We start from the raw sequence: 16,996 nt of genomic DNA on the forward strand, positions 1-16,996 counted from the left end.
CACATTTATTCAAAAAAACGCACATTTTAAAGACAAATTGTCACGCATACAAAGTTCTTTAAGTGATTCAATAAAAATTTGTTGGGTTATTTTCTTTGAATGGGCATTTTAGTGCGTTTTTATATCCAAAGCTAGGCAACACTGCAGTAGCGAGAGAGAGATTTGGCTGCCGAAAGCAGAAGAACACCAACAACACCTGCAATCGCGGGCAATGCCACCAGATGTTAAAAAAAAGTAAAGCTAAATAAAACTGAGTGAATTATTTAAATAATTATTAAAAATTGTATATTTTACAAAATTATAAACATGACATTTTAATTAGAACAACTAGAAAAATGTCATGAAGAAAGAACTAAAACTCCGAGACTAAATAACAAAAAAAAATGCTAAATCAAGTTACGAAAATGGTAATCTGGCCATACTGGAGCTAAAATCATGTAACTAGTTGTCAAATTCGCTGAGCGCAAAGTAACGGGACCACGATAGGCGCCATCTCATTATTCTTTCCATCATGAATGTGTAGTATATCATATATTATAATATATGGGAGGGACTGGGATGAAATACTTGCCAAGAATTTCAAGTCCTTGTAGCTTTGTCCTGAGGCAAGGAAACTTAACTTAGCGGATAAACTCTGGTTTGGCGTAATCGGATCTCGCATTAATGTATTTTATTAGCAGTTGCAGGCATTGCCAATTCGAGCATGTAGTTATAAGTGTCTATGTCCATACGCAATTTTTTTTATAATTTCTAGATTATGACAATCAAAGACGATTTAATATCTTTACATGGTATCTTTCCTTTTCTTCTCTTATGCTAGTGACGGGCAAACTCAGCACGTTTGCACTTTGCAGCAGCGTGTGCTTCTGCTAGCTAAAAGTGCTTGGCAGAGAACGTTAAATATAGAGAATTCTCACGAGCTACGAATAGTGTGAATTGTCAAAAATGAAGTGTAACCACCGCCGGGGTATGGTGAAACTTTTAACAGAGCTGTTTACAGCGATCTCTCCTTTAGCATATTGGCCCTGCACAGTTTTTGACTTCTGTAAGAAATCAAATTGACGAATAGCCGACGGCATTTTGCAAAGTATTTGCAATGACAGGAACGTATGGAATTTTCAGGGGTACTCGTTTTGCGCGCGTGGTACACCACAGCCACATTTTTCACCAAAAATTAACAGTAAGGGGCTGAATTATGTAAATTTAGCAGCAGTCGATAAGAATTTGTTGGTGATTAGAAGCAAAGAATGTTAGGTAGCTTTTTAATATGACATATATATTTGAATTTTTCCAAATCATCCAAAATTATATATGTACATATGTTATGTCTGTCTGTCTGGTGTCTGTAAAACTTTGTTGAATCAGAGAATGTTAATGCAATGAGAAGGTGCAAATGTTACTGTGAGCTTTTTTTAGTACAATTGATATTTGAAAGATTTGAAATAAGGGAATTTAGCACACCGAGTTTATAGACACCTCACTGAATTTTGCCCACACAAAAATTAGAAACACCACACATCTTTCACCTCAACACACAACACATTTCTCACCTCGACATTGAACCAATTAAATTTTTACTATTTTCGTATTTTTGAAATAATAAGCGAATACGTAAAATTTATTACATAATTTTTTTTTTCAATTACATTAAAAAAAAAACGTTTAAAAAAAAAAAAAATTATAAAAAAAAGTTTGCGCCGGGAATTGAACTCGAGTCTAACATGTGGCGAGGAAAAATAGGAGGTGCGTTTATTTCTTCGACTGCTTATTTTTTTACCATTTTGTTACTTTTGAAATGATAAGCGGATACATAAAATTTATTACAAATTTTTTTACGATTACATTAAAAAAAAAAATTTGCACCGAGAATTGATGGCGAGTCACGTGGGGAGGATAAATACGCAGAGCGTTTATTTCTGCGCCTGCGTTGTGAACAAAAGGTTTTGTGCATGCGCGCGACGCGAATAAATTTTAATAAAGTTCTGAAAGTAATTCATGAAGTTTTTCATTGCATACATTCAAAAATTAACGTATACTTTATATGTAAATAAATGATGGTATATGAAATATACATACATAAGTACATAATATGTATGTACATGTCAATTGGAGGTATTTGCATTCAGAAAAAAAGAACGGTTTAAGATAAATCAACACTTATTTTATATTTTATGTCAATTTATAGTTTATGTATTCGACAGCATTTACATACATATGTATGTATGTACATTTGTATATGAAAAACAATTATGCACAAGCGCAAGAACATCATATCACATATGCAAGTATGCCCAAATAACCTTGACTTATGTATGTACACATGTCACAGTACATCACATTCTTACAAGAAATCAAATACACATACGCACTAGTGAACGAGTTTCTTCCTAACAAGTGCAAAAACAATGCTGCTCTATGTATGCATATATACCGACTTTATGTCCTAGCATATATACATACATATACGAGTATACCTACTTGCCTTCTAAACTTCCTACAAAATGATTGTATTCATATGTTACAACATCCATGCACGTTCATACATTCATGCATACATATATGCGCGAGCACAGCGCTCCCTTCTTGCTTCCGTGTACTTTTGTCTTTCACCAGTCGATATTCCTAATATTATACTTACAAAAACACAATACTTTGATAGACGCAAAAGCAGCAGCAAGCGCAACGCGATGGCCGCTTTGCCACCACACATTCTAAAATGTTCTAGAACACAACAAAAACACATGCCTCACATGCGCATGTCGCCCAAAGCTAAAATCTAAGCCTAGCGACTACAAAAACAAAATACATTCGTAGACGCAGTCGCAACGGCCATGATTCTATCAGCGACGGCGCTGAACAATTTAGAACAAAAACACAAAGTTCATTCATAAGTTAGAGCTCATATTTCAATTTCATTCATAAAACGAGCCGCCCATATGCCAATTTTCGCGACCATTCGAAAATAGTCAATATTGGAATATTTCGCGTGGAATTATTTGCCAATATTTGATAAATCTTAAATTTTTGTCATGTCGAGTGGCCGCGGCTCCGTATGTATGTATGCACCCTTATATGTATGTAAATATGTCTTCTAACTGTGCGACAGTCGCGAGTTAATGCGACTTCCAGCGAATCACACATTGCTGTCCGCAAAGCCGCATATATGTACCTTATGATCAGAAAGTACCGGGAATGTTTAAATTAAACAAAACAGAGTTAAATTTAAGGGAAATTTATATTATCTCCTTCAAAATATGACCCGTCTGAAGCAACACACATGTGCCAACGCTTAACCCAGTCCTCCAAACACCCCCGGCAGGCCGATTTGTATTCTCTTTGATCAGTGCGATGGCGCGTTATCATCATGCAAAATCTGAGAATTGTTTGCTCACATTTCCGGCGGTTTGCAACACACAGCATCTCTCTAAGGTTTCAAAACGGATAAATAATATTATCTTATGACTGTCTGGCCCGATGGAAGGTACTCATGGTGGACTATGCCTTGGCAATCGAAGGAAACAGTCAACATCACCCTCCCGGTTCTTTTTGCTCATATGGTATACATATCCCATCTTTTCACTGACGGACAAGAAGACGGTCGCAGTTGTTGTTTTTTATATGCATACATTTTGCGTTCGTTGAAGGTTTGTATATATTTGTATACATATGCGTGTATGCGCGTTTGGCTTTCTGGATGCAACCATGGATATTAGAATATTTTCTCATCAATATGTGTATGTAAGTAGTTCAGATTTGACTGAAGAGATTAAATATAGGAATGCATATTCATATGATTGCCTTTATGGCTGTTTTACATATAAATTAATTCAAAAGAAGTATGAATAATGTTATATAGAAAATAAATTTCTAAATAACAGGTATTAGAAAAATCTGAATACACTATTTTAAATCAATTCTAATTTAACCAAATATAAAAAATGAAATAAAAATATCGAACAAAAAACTGTGTACAGGATTTGAACCTGAGTCAAACATGAGACTATGCACCGCATACACAACACGTTTTCCACGATTCCGCTAATCTACAATTACTAATGAACTTTTCTAAATCACTCATTTATTCGATTCTCAGTTTTATATGCACATATTCTGCGTTAGTTGAAAGTTTGTATGCGTAATTATATGCATATGTATGTGTGTTTGCGCATTTGGCTTTCTGGACGGATATTAGAATGATATTTTCTCATCAATATAATTTGGATTTGATGAAATAGATTATAGACATATGTACATATTTTCTGTTTTGATTGATTTATATAAAAATCAGGTCATATCCAGTATGAACTATTTTATACCGAAAAGAAATTTCCATTTATAAAATACAACAAAAACAGTATTTTAAAGAAATTTTAATTAAAATAAACTCAAAAATTTTACCAAACTTTCCTGGTTTGAATTGTAAAAAAAAATGTGCAAGAAAAAAATATGACTTCAGGACTTGAACCTGAATTAAATACGTGTCAAAAAACAAAACGAATAATTCCGCCGACTTTAGCTTCTGCACCACAAACTAACTGCCGCGCGGCCTTCTTAATCGCAAATTTATTCGCTTCGATTTCCTTAGTAGTGTGCCGAAAAATCTTATGAACTTCCTCAGTAGTTTGGTAAACGCAGAAAATATCTGAATTCCTGTCCTAGCGTGGTAAGTAAATATAGAAACCCTCCACTCGCGTCACTCGCGTGGTAAATATCTGCAATTCCCCACTCGTGAGCAAAGTTGAATTTGAAATTACCTTAGTTTGAATCTACAAATTAGTACTCGAAAAAAGCTCATTTAACATTTGCTCCTTCTCATTGCATTAACATTCTCTGGTTGAATCCCTTCAACTGAATACAAATCCTCTATAGGAAACGCTTCATTACCAGGCGCACAGGAAGATGGCATATGCAAATGTAAATTTGTGAATTTATATACATTTGCGCATATGTATATGCTGTGTGTATGTATGCTCACCAGCCACAGCTCAAAATAAAACGGTAAAGCTTCTCAAGAAATCCAGCGCGCATTCAAAGGCGCAGCGCACATTCATAGGCACAGCATTGTATGTACAGTAACCTTGACATTTTTAGAGGCACCAGAGAACGTTAAATATAGAGAATTCTCAATGACTGAAAAGGCAGCACTTTTCAGGGGTACTCGTTTTGCGCGAGTAAAGTTTCTGGTCCTTTAGGTATAATAAAAAAATATATTTTATTAAATCAAAACCAATTCTATGCTTAAATCAAATCTAGGCGAAGTACACATGCTCGGCTAATAGATGAGACTGCCTTTCTATGTAAAGAGTCTCATATTTAAAAGTTTGGAATAACAAGTCTAAGTTTGTGATAAGAATGCTTAATCTAATGTTTATATATAGACATGCGGTTGCCATGTGTTCATGTGCTGCGATAACTAAGTTTGGAATAACAAGTCTAAGTTTGTGATAAGAATGCTTAATCTAATGTTTATATATAGAAATGATGTCATGGTACGGCTTGCATCCGGTATTTGTTTATTTGACATGCGGTTGCCATGTGTTCATGTGCTGCGATAACTCTCCTCCTCCTTAGAAATTTGAACGTCCCTGTTCTGTTTGTTTAAGTCGAAGTAACATTTGAACTTGTTCTTCGTTTTCTTTGAGTAATCTTGTCATTTCCTTTTCAATTCTTTGTTCTCGATGTGATTTATAATATTTAATTCCCAATGTTATTATGAGATATATACTTATGATAGTTATTGTTATTAATGTGAAACTTATGATTGGGTGTTCTTCGATGGGTACAAATATTGAAGATATTTCTTGTATATTGTCGAATTTATAATTTGTTTGAGATTCTAAATATTCGAGTACATTTAATTTTTCCTTATGTTTTTCATGTAATATTTCTACAATTTTATCTTTTAGATTTATGTATGTGTTGTTATTAATATCTATAGTCTTGTTATATTGTAATAAAAAATTTCCTTTTAGAGTCTTATTTTTGTTTATAATATTTACACCATCTATGATAATGTTCCCATTTCCATAGTCTGTTAATGGTTCATTATTTTCTTTAATTACATTACAACTCGCTTCTCTATTGTCTAGGATGTTTAGTGTGCATTGGTCATCTTTTCCTTTTTTACATATCGTTAAATCAATGAAGTTTTTACAATTTTTTATTGTTTGGAATTTATTTTTGCATTTCCCTATATTTGAGTCTAGTACAATTTTTCCTTTTTTCGAGGCTATTGAATGGATAATAAATTGGGAGCATTTATTTACAATTTTTGGATATTTGTATATAATAATATATGTTTGTTCATATTTGACTATCTTTATTTCTGCGTATTCTAATATATTTATTATTGGTACATCTGTGGTTTCAATATTAACTACTTCTTTAATTTCTTCTAAGTCGAGTGTCGAAGATAAAAAGTTGTTATTTTTAGCTAAATTTATAGTCATTAAAAGATTATTTAATTCGTTATAAACTTCTTGTAATATAATTTTTTGTGTCACTTGTTCTGGCTGAATTCGTTCTAATATTTTTTCGAATTGAGAATTTATGATTCTTTGTTTATTATTATTTTCTAATAGCTGGTTCATTTTAGTTTGTAATTCTATTTCGTCGTCATAGTCAGGTGTGCCTGTTATCCATTTCAATCCTGTCCCTAAAAAGTTAATTCCTCTCTTAGTCCTGGGGTTCAGTTGTTTCCTTAATGCTTCTATTTTGTTGTATAAAATTTGTGTGTCAGGTTCCATGCTATATACATTTCTCATTGTGTTTTCGAGTGGTTCGATTATTTTTGTTAGGTTAATCAAGTGAAATAAATATTCGCTTTTATCAAATGTATATAAAGGGTTTGTTTTGATTAATACATAGTCTTTATTTTTTAAGTCTGTTATTTCTACTTGTCCTTGTATCATTTGTATAAAAAACAGGGTAATTATTATCTTGAACATTTTTAATTTATTCTAATGTTATCCTTGTGCACTATTCTGCCTTCTCTAGTTAATATAGTTTTCCCTTTATCTTCTTTTACTATTTTCTTCGCGTATTTGTCTGTCACTTTATTTCTTCTTTTTGTTTTAATAAAGATCACGTCTCCTTCTTTGTATGTGACTAATTTGTTTGTATTTTTTTGTTTCTCTAATAACTTTCGTTGGTTTTGTACAAGTTTATTTTTTATAGAATTGTATTTCACTTCCCCTCTGTTAAAAAACACGTCCTCGGGTTTTAATCCTATCACAGAATGGATTGTTTTATTATATTGTCGTACTGCTTCAAATATTATTTCGTGATGTTTAGTTTTTTGTTGTTTTGCTAGTAAACTTGTTAGTTCTAATAGTGTACTGTGCGTACGTTCTATTTGGCCGTTCGATGTTGAATGGTGTGGTGGCACTACAGTATGCTGTATTTGTAGTCGATTGTAGAGTGCTTTTGATGCATGACTCGTGAATGTTGATTCGTTATCGGTCATTAGATTAGTCGCGTATGGAAATATTTGTGAGAGTATTTCCGTTAGATACATGTACGTGCCTTTTTTGTCATGTATTTCTCTTAAATAGCAAAATTTTGAATATTTGTCTATGGTTGATATGTACATTTTATTGTCCATGTATATTTGTTATGTTTTCTCTTTCTTACCGAGCGGACGTGTGTGAAGTGGCTCCGGGAAGAATCTAAAAGAGTCACGCAGTGCGGGCGCGCCAAAAGCGAAAAACGCCACAAAAAATAGCAGCTCTCGTAGCTGCTATCGGGTCGCAAAAACCAGCTATCTCCATAGCGCTGGGAAGGCAAATTTGTCAAATTTTGATTGAAATAATAAACTTTTTTGTTCGTTTTATTATAACAAAAAACACTCAAAAAACTAAAAGAGAAAGTGAACTCACAAACAAATTTAACACTATAGCTGTTTCACGTTGCTGAAAAGCAGCTGACATTCGAATACAGTGTTGTAAAACGTAAATTTACTTTACACACTACATTAAACTTATAAAGGCATGTACGCAGCTCAGTCGCCAATCAAACAAAAGTTTGCGCAAACAAGCGATCAAACATGCAGACAAAAAAAATCTTGGAGCTCTCAGTGTGAGTCACCAACAACCAAAGATAAATCGACCTCTCCGAAAGGTATCACAAATAACTTGAAAAACATGAATAAAGGTGCTACGCCTGCAAAGCGCGGGAGATCTAGTCCAGGTAAATTTACACCTAATAAAACAAAACAATCAAAGCTTGATAACTACTGGCTAGCATCGCCATCTGCAAGCAACTCAAATCGATTCGCAGTACTCGACCAAGAGGAAATGAATCGTAGTACCCCCCCCACCTCAAACGCGCAAGGAACCTAGGCCCCCACCGATATTTGTATCTGGAGTGAGCAACATCCAGCCACTTCAAGACCTACTCTTAAATGTTGCCGTAGATGGCTTCGTATTAAAAGTTACTAGAGGAAGCGAGGTTAAAATCCAACCGCAGTCAGCAAAGCAATACACTGCAATAACTGCGGCCCTAGCGGAAAAGAAAACTGAGTTCCATACATATAAATTAAAACAAGAACGTAACTTTAATATAGTCCTTAAAGGTATGCATTCATCGACACCCACAGACGACATTTGTGAAGCAATAGAAAACCTCGGCCACCAAGTGGTAAATATTTGCAATATGCGTCAATGGAAAACAAAAAAACCGCTTCCAATGTTCTACATTAGCCTCAAAGTAGGCAACAAAAATAAAGAGTTATATGCATGCGATAATCTGCTTTATACAAAAATTAAATTTGAAGCACCAAGAAAACGGCGCGAAATTCCACAATGCACAAGATGTCAACGCTACGGGCATACAAAGCACTTTTGCAATCGTAGTCCAAGATGCGTTAAATGCGTTGGTAATCACTTAACCATTGACTGTCCAAAAAGGGGTATTTCAAAGGAAGTTAAATGCGTGCTATGTGATGGTAACCATCCCACTAATTACAAGGGTTGCACTATTTACAAAGACCTGCAACGAAGAACGTCCCCAACGCTGCGAAAAAAAGAGCTGCCAAATGTTGTGCCTAACTCCGAAATCTCGCAACCCGCAATAACAAAAAACACGCTGTCCTACGCGGAAGCTCTGAAAATCAATAATGGAGCACAAGAAAAACCACAACCAACTACTGAAAAAGGTACTGTTCAGAAAGAAACTAATAATGAAATAGAAGAACTGAAAAGAATGGTCAGAACTCTAGTCGAACAGATGGGTACTGTACTCAATCTGCTTACAGCCATGCTTCCGAATGTTCCAAAATGAATAGGCCGCTGCTGCTTGCAATTTGGAATGCCAATGGGCTCATCCAACACCGCTATGAAGTGGAAGTATTTCTAGCAGATAAAAATATTGACATAATGTTAATATCTGAAACACACTTGACAGACAAATGTTACGTAAAAATTCCAAAATATGATTTATACCACACAAATCATCCTGCTGGTACAGCAAGAGGAGGCACAGCCATCTTAATCAAAAATAATATTGCGCATATGGTTCATGGAAACACTAAAAATTACAATCTACAGTCGACTGCTATAACAGTCACAGATGGAAAGAGCTCTCTTGTGATTGCTTCTGTGTACTGCACTCCAAATCAATCAATAAAAAGCGTTGAATACCAAAGGTATTTCAAATCGTTGGGACCTAGATTTATAGCAGGTGGCGACTACAATGCGAAACATCCGCAATGGGGCTCACGCTTAATAACTCCAAGAGGGCGCGAACTCCTCAAAGTAATGCAGGTCAATAAATTATTCCACGTCTCAACAGGACAACCCACTTACTGGCCTAGTGACCCAAATAAAACACCGGATCTTATAGATTTTTGCATATGCAAAGGTGTATCTAAAAATCAGGTCTCCATAGACACATGTTTAGATCTCTCATCAGACCACTCACCTTTGCTGTTAACAATAAACTCTTGTTTTCAAAAAAAGGAAATGACACCAAAGCTACACAATAAAATGACAAACTGGGAATACTTTAAAGAACTAGTCGAGGATACACTGTGCCTAAATATTCCACTAAAATCCAACTCTGATCTGGACACGGCCGTTGAGATTTTCAACAACTGCATTCAAAGAGCTGCGTGGACCGCTACGCCGGAAATTAAGCACACTCACGCTGAAGCGCACATTAACGATCACGTCAAAATTTTAATATCAGAAAAACGCAAGCTTCGGCGCATATGGCAAAGCACCAGAAACAGAAACGACAAAAAAAAACTAAATAAGCTCACAAAACAATTAAAAAACACTATAAGAGACGCAAAAAATTCAGAACTGCATGAATACTTATCCAACTTGTCACCCACGGAAGCTACTGACTACTCACTCTGGAAGGCAACGAAAAAGATCTCACAACCAACGCCTCACAACGCAGCGATAAAAACGTGTAGTGGAGATTGGGCAAAAACTGATAAACAAAAAGCAATAGAGTTTGCCAAACACCTATCAAATGTTTTCCAACCATTTCCGAGTCAAAGTGTGGAGGTAGACTCAGAAGTTAACGAATTTCTCTCAGCTCCGTTTCAAATGGATTTTCCGACTGTACGATTTACCTGGAAAGAAGTTAGATACGCAGCAACCAAAACTCTCAAAACCAAAAAGGCGCCAGGTTACGATCTAATAACTAGTAAGGTTTTAAAAGAACTGCCCAAATGTGGATACAAATTCCTCACCATTATATTTAACGCGATGATAAAACAAGAGTATTTCCCAACTCAATGGAAAGTTGCTGAAATCATCCTTATACAAAAGCCAGGGAAGACCCCGAGCGTGGTATCCAATTACAGGCCAATAAGTCTATTGCCTGTTGCCTCCAAGCTCTTCGAAAAGCTGCTTTTAAAAAGGATAAATCCAATAATTGCGCAAAGAAATCTCATTCCAGCCCACCAATTTGGTTTTCGTAAGTATCACTCCACCATAGAGCAAGTTAATTGTGTGTATGATTTCGCTAGACAAGCACTTGAGAGGCGGCAATTCTGTACAGCGGCATTTTTAGATATCACGCAAGCCTTCGATAAAGTCTGGCATGAAGGCCTGCTATACAAGCTTAAGCAGGGCTTACCGCACAACTGTTATATGCTCATAAAGTCATATTTGCAAAATAGACATTTTCTTGTTAAAGTAAACAACGAAACCACTAACCTTCACGCAATCAGAGCAGGTGTACCACAAGGAAGTGTTCTAGGCCCCGTCTTGTACACTTTGTTCACGGCAGATCTTCACTATCAAAGAACACATATACAGCCACGTATGCAGATGATACAGTCGTCATGGCCAGGAGTACCCTTCCCTCAATTGCTTCTGATTACCTACAAGAAAACCTTAACAGTGTTAGCGGCTGGATGAAAAAATGGCGCATAAAAGCTAACGAAAGCAAATCGACGCAGATAACATTCACTCTTCGAAATGGCTCATGTTCTGCCGTATCTCTTAACAGCGTTCCAATACCACAAACAGATAATGCCAAATATTTAGGTATTCTATTAGACCGGCGTCTTACTTGGCGATCGCATATATTTTTAAAGCGAAAGCAACTTGGACTGAAATTGCGATCACTACACTGGTTAATCGGCTACAATTCAGCACTTACACTAGACAATAAGGTGCTTATCTACAAAGCTATTCTGAAACCGATATGGACGTATGGCGTTCAATTATGGGGCTCAGCAGCAAAATCAAATCTAGAAATCATGCAAAGATTTCAGTCAAAGGTGCTCCGCATGTGTGCCAATGCGCCATGGTTTGTACGAAACGAGATATTGCACCGTGACCTAAAAGTTACGACAGTTTTCGAAGAAATAAACAACCTCAGCCAGAGATACAACAACCGACTTGCCACTCATCCGAATAATCGAGCAAATAACCTTTCCAAGATAAGCTACTCCTCAAGATTAAAAAAATGTCAGCCTAACGATTTAATGCAAAGATTTAAACCGTAATATACGTAAATGCAAAAGTTGTAAAATTGTATAATATATGTATATGTTATATGTTGCTCATTATTAAGTAACGAATTCCACTGGGAATTCTTACTCTAAGCTATTCTTATTTAAATTGTAGGTAAAAATAGTACTTATTGTTATTGTTATGACAGATTGTATGGAATAAATGGAGTTCGAAAAAAAAAAAAAAAAAAAAATGTATAATATGTCTATGTGTAAGTGTGTACCTACTTTGTTGGGTATTGGTGTCTCGCCAAAGTTTAGTTTGTTAGGTTTCCTGTCATATTTGCATTGTTTGCAAAGTTCACATATTTGTGCTCTTAATTTGGTCATTTCTTTTAGTTTTGGCCCATAATATTTTTCTTCTATTTCTAATATATTATTTTTGTAATTTCTATGTGCTCTTTCGTGTGTCATGTTTATTATAGCGTGTTGTTCGTCTTCAGTTTTTATATCTTTTACTAGCGGATTCGCGATAATAATTTTAGTTGTGTCTAAGTGAGTTATGAGTTCGGTTTGTATTTCGAACAATATTTCTTCACTAGTAGTGATTGCGTTTGTAATATTTGGTTGAATTACAGTTTTCAAATCTGAAATTAGTGTGTCTAATTTTTCGAAGTAGATTGTGTGTCTAAAGTAACTAAATATGTTTTCAGAAGATATTCTAGTTAATTTCTTCTCTTTTTTTATTATTATTTGATTTTTAAAGTGATTAATGCTTTTCTTTACTCGCTTGATTTTATCTGTGTGTGAGCTTTCTTGTGAGTGTATAGAACCGTCATCTGAGCTTATCTGGTTTAGTTGTTGGCGACTAAGTGCGTCAGCTACAATATTTTGTGCTCCTGGTTTATACATTAATTTAGCTCCGTATTCTTCAATTAAATTCTTCCATCTCTTCAATTTATTATTTGGATTTTTTTCTGATATTGAGTATATTAAGGATTGGTGGTCCGTGTATATCGTTATGTCTGATCTACCGTATAAATAATTTCTTAATTTTTGTAATGCCCAAACAATGGCTAATAGTTCTTTTTCGTTCGTGCTGTATCTTTGTTCAGTTTCGCTTAGGGTCCTAGAAATAAAACAGATTGGGTTTCTATTCTGGGATAACACTGCTCCTATGGCAAAATTACTTGCGTCAGTGGTTAGATCAAAGGCTTTATTAAAATCTGGTTGGAAAAGTTCTATTTGTTCTTGTAGAGCTTCTTTAATGTCTTCTAGAGTTTTCAGAGCCATCTCATCTAAATTTATCTTTGTTTTTTCACTTTGATTTTTGTTAATCATTCCGTTTTCTCCTCGTAAATATAATGTTAAAGGTTTTGTTCGTTTGGCATAGTCTTTAATGAATTTCCTATAGTATCCTGCCAATCCCAAAAATGATCTTAATTCCTTCAGATTAGTCGGGGGTGGATAATTTTTATAGTTTAAATTTTTTGTGGGTCCACTGTTATTCTTTCATGTTTAATTATGTGTCCTAAATATTCTATACAATTTTTGAAAAAATGTGACTTCTCGTATGAGATTTTCATGTTAGCTTGTCTGAGTGCTTGTATAACAATTCTTATGTGTTCGATATGTTCATCAGGTGAGGATGAATATATTAATACATCGTCTATGTATACATGCACGAATTTGCCTATATATTCTCTCAATATGTCGTCTACACATCTTTGAAAGATTGATGGTGCATTTTTTAGTCCGAATGGCATTCTTAAGAATTCATACTTTGCTCCGTTTATACCGAAGGCTGTTTTTTCTGTGTCTGAATCCTTTATTTTTATTTGGTGGAATCCTGCATCGTACGAGCCGCAGAACTTAATCGCTCAGGCACAATATTTTATAAGAGCGTACAATTGTTGGCGTATGCCGATGATATTGATATCATCGGCCTTAACAACCGCGCTGTTAGTTCTGCCTTCTCCAAACTGGATAAAGAGGCAAAGCGAATGGGTTTGGTGGTGAACGAGGACAAAACGAAGTACCTCCTGTCTTCAAACAAACCGTCGGCGCACTCGCGTATCGGCACCCACGTCACTGTAGACAGTTATAATTTCGAGGTTGTAAAAGACTTCGTTTATTTAGGAACCAGCATTAACACCGATAACAATGTCAGCCTTGAAATCCAACGTAGAATCTCTCTTGCCAACAAGTGCTACTTTGGACTAAGTAGGCAACTGAGCAGTAAAGTCCTCTCTCGACGAACAAAACTAACACTCTACAAGACTCTCATCATGCCCGTCCTAACTTATGGCGCAGAAGCTTGGACGATGACAACATCCGATGAAGCGACGCTTGGAGTGTTCGAGAGAAAGATTCTGCGTAAGGTTTTTGGACCTTTGCACGTTGGCAACGGCGAATATCGCAGGCGATGGAACGATGAGCTGTATGAGCTTTACGACGATATAGACATAGCGCAGCGAATAAAGATCCAGCGGCTTCGTTGGCTGGGTCATGTCGTCCGAATGGATTCAAACGCTCCGGCTTTGAAAGTATTCGATGCGGTACCAGCTGGTGGTAGCAGAGGAAGAGGAAGGCCTCCTCTGCGTTGGAAAGATCAGGTGGAGAAGGACTTGGCTTCACTTGGTGTGTCCAATTGGCGCCGGTTAGCACGAGAGAGAAACGACTGGCGCGCTTTGTTAAGCTCGGCCAAAATCGCGTAAGCGGTTATCGCGCCAATTAAGAAGAAGAAGAATCCTGCCTCTAAATCTAGAGTAGTGAAAATTTTTGCTTTTCCTAAATTTTGTATAGTCATATTAACGTCTGGAATAGGATATCTGTCTGTTATAGTTTCGTTATTTAATTTTTGAAAATCTATAACCATTCTTCTTTTTGGTTTTCCTTCTTCATTTAATCCTTTCTTTGGCACAGTCCAAATGGGTGAATTATAGGGACTTCTACTTGGTTTTATTATCCCGTTGTTTAACATTTTCTCTATTTCTTTGTTTATAAAATCATTGTCTGAAAAAGGGTATGGGTATTGTTTTGTCCATATCGGGTCATTACTTTTTGTTCTAATAGTAGCTTCAATTGTTGTAGTAAAGGGTAATGTAGGATTTGTTTCCTCGTTTATTTTCATTATTTCCTCTATCTCTCTCCTATATTTTTCATTGTCAATGGTGAAATTTATTGTTTCTTTAGTTTTGTTTTTAAATAATTATTTTATAATTTAGTTTGTACAGATTCAAGTGAATGTTCGCATACATTTCTCTTAAAGTCTGTTCTCCTAAAATCATGTCGAAATCTTGCAATTTATCAATTTCGAAAAATAATATTTTTCTTCCTAACATATAAATGTATTTTCCTGAATTTATTGTGTTTGAACCATTCAGAGTTCTACTAACAAAGGGTTGTATGGGGATTGATTTTCCTTCTTTAATGTCTTTTTTTATATAATTGGATGTTGATCCTGTGTCTATTAAAATATTTAATTTCTTTTTATCTTTAACAACAACTTGAAGACACGGCAAATTGTTTATTCTTCTAAAAAAGTGGCCCTATTTTCAAATTCTTCTTCATCTATGTTTACCTCGGTTGATTCAGCTGGATCATCGTCTAGGATTTGATTTATTCTTTGTTGTTTCTGTGGCATGGTATTGCTTCTCATTGAATTTGGTTGGTGTTCTCGTTTGAATGGTTCTCCTCGATTTGTGTTGGTTGGAGGAAATCCTGCGAGTTGTCGGTCATAATTATTTCTGAATGGGTTCTGATTTTGAGGTTGCCATTGATTTGTTTGTTGTTGTGGTCGAAAATTTCTATAGGAGTTGTCTACTTCCATGGGTGTCGAGGTGTATTTAATATTGTTTTCTCTAGGTTGGACAACAGGTTGGTATCTCGTGTTGTCTTGACGTACATAACTCCTTTGTGTTGTGTTCCTTCTCAAAGGGTTGTTCATTCTTTTATATTCTATTTCACTTGCAATGGCATATGCGCTCTCTAAATCTCTGGGTTTACTTCCATAGAGCGTAGTTTGGGTGAATTCATCGTTTAATCCATTTCGGAAGCAATCTACGGCAATGTCTTTGGTGACTTCTTGAAGTGGACCAAAGTTTCCTGGATAGTCTATTTCGCATTTCGTCATAGCGGCATTAAAAACTTGACAAATTTTACTATGAAATTCTGATAATGTTTGTCTGCCTTGATATTGACGTTTCATTTCTTCGATCAATGTGTTGTAACTTCTCTTGTCTGCATAATTGTAATCTAGACGATTAATTATAGCTTGGAAGTTTAATGGTGTACCATGATTCTGTAATAGATCATCTGCTTCTAAACGTATTTTATTATACCGCACCGTAAAAAGAGCATCATGATATTGTCTTGTACCGTTGAAGTGTTCTATTAATTTCATGGCGTATGAAACTGTATTTCTCCATGATCTGTATCCTTTTGTTGTCCCATCGAATACAGGAAGACTTTTATACATTTCATAATTGATTTGGTTTGGATCGGTAAGTGCAGGATATGTCGAGGCTGGTTGTTCCACTATGGATTCTGTTCCTCTGGCTTGGAGAGCTTGTAAGTCCGCTTGGACCTGTTGTAAGGTTTGTTTAAGCGTTCTAAGTTCTGCTTCGGCCATGATCCTGTTTTTGTCGAATTCTTTTATTCTTTTAATTTTATGGTGATCCAGTATTGGTTATATAGTATTCGTATGTACTATGTTCTGTCTGGATATTTTTGTGTTTAAACGGTCCTTGCTTTTTCAAAGGATGTGGAATTTATTTTCTTGTTTAACGCTTAACACTTTTATTTATTGTTAGCTCAGGATTTCTTTTGTCATAACATTCATATGTATTATTTTTTGAATATCCCGGTTGAGCCCCCAGTAAAGTTTCTGGTCCTTTAGGTATAATAAAAAAATATATTTTATTAAATCAAAACCAATTGTATGCTTAAATCAAATCTAGGCGAAGTACACATGCTCGGCTAATAGATGAGACTGCCTTTCTATGTAAAGAGTCTCATATTTATAAGTTTGGAATAACAAGTCTAAGTTTGTGATAAGAATGCTTAATCTAATGTTTATATATA

Source organism: Anastrepha ludens, chromosome X (genome assembly GCF_028408465.1).
Source record: "Anastrepha ludens isolate Willacy chromosome X, idAnaLude1.1, whole genome shotgun sequence".
In the NCBI taxonomy this organism is placed as follows: domain Eukaryota; kingdom Metazoa; phylum Arthropoda; class Insecta; order Diptera; family Tephritidae; genus Anastrepha; species Anastrepha ludens.